This window comes from Bubalus bubalis, chromosome 17, assembly GCF_019923935.1.
Source record: "Bubalus bubalis isolate 160015118507 breed Murrah chromosome 17, NDDB_SH_1, whole genome shotgun sequence".
NCBI classification, from domain to species: domain Eukaryota; kingdom Metazoa; phylum Chordata; class Mammalia; order Artiodactyla; family Bovidae; genus Bubalus; species Bubalus bubalis.
Window position 1 is genome coordinate 51,048,911 of NC_059173.1, and position 806 is coordinate 51,049,716.

Sequence of the window (806 nt, forward strand, 5' to 3'; positions counted from 1 at the left end):
GTCCACCCCTCACCCACTGCTCCCAGTTGCCAGAATCCAAATTCAAGCAAACTTTCCAGTAACATTGCTTCTTTATTGGTTTTTGAGCAATGAGCAGTCAAGACCCCCACTTTTGGTAACAAACCTGCAGTAACAGAGGAATCATTACAGATCTGGAAAGGTATGTGAATTCATGAATACTCAGAGAAATCTGAGATGATTCTAATAATAACAGAAAAAACGCCATAATTTATCAATGAAGAGAGATTATTGCTTATGACCAGATTCTTCATGTTGATTTGAACACGGTCAAACACAGGAATTTGAATCAGAAAATTTTAATACTAAAAAAGAAATTTGTAACTAGTTATTTTATAGGGAAGGAGGTGAGGCAGCAAACTCTGCTATTTTTTTGTGCTGATTACTAATCAATTAATATACATTTCTATTTTCTTCTGTAGATTCAAACTAATGGTTTAGGGATTTCCAAATTGTAGGTTGTGGACAGTCCCTGAAATGCATGATAATAGAGATCACTTTTAAGTTACTAGGTGCCAGATATTTTGATATGTGTGTATGTTTTCATCATAATATATAAAATAAAATTTTGATTTAGATATATAACCTAGGGTTCAGTAATAATGCTAAATTTTTATAGCAATGAAGTAGCCTAGCTATACATATGGATTAATTAGTAGGAGAATATCAATGTTTGATGTCTTAATAGCATTTTTATATTATAGACATTGGAAAATTATATACTAAAACTTTAACATACATCTTTAAGAAATAAGATCATTTTCATAGACAGCCAAAATATCATTACT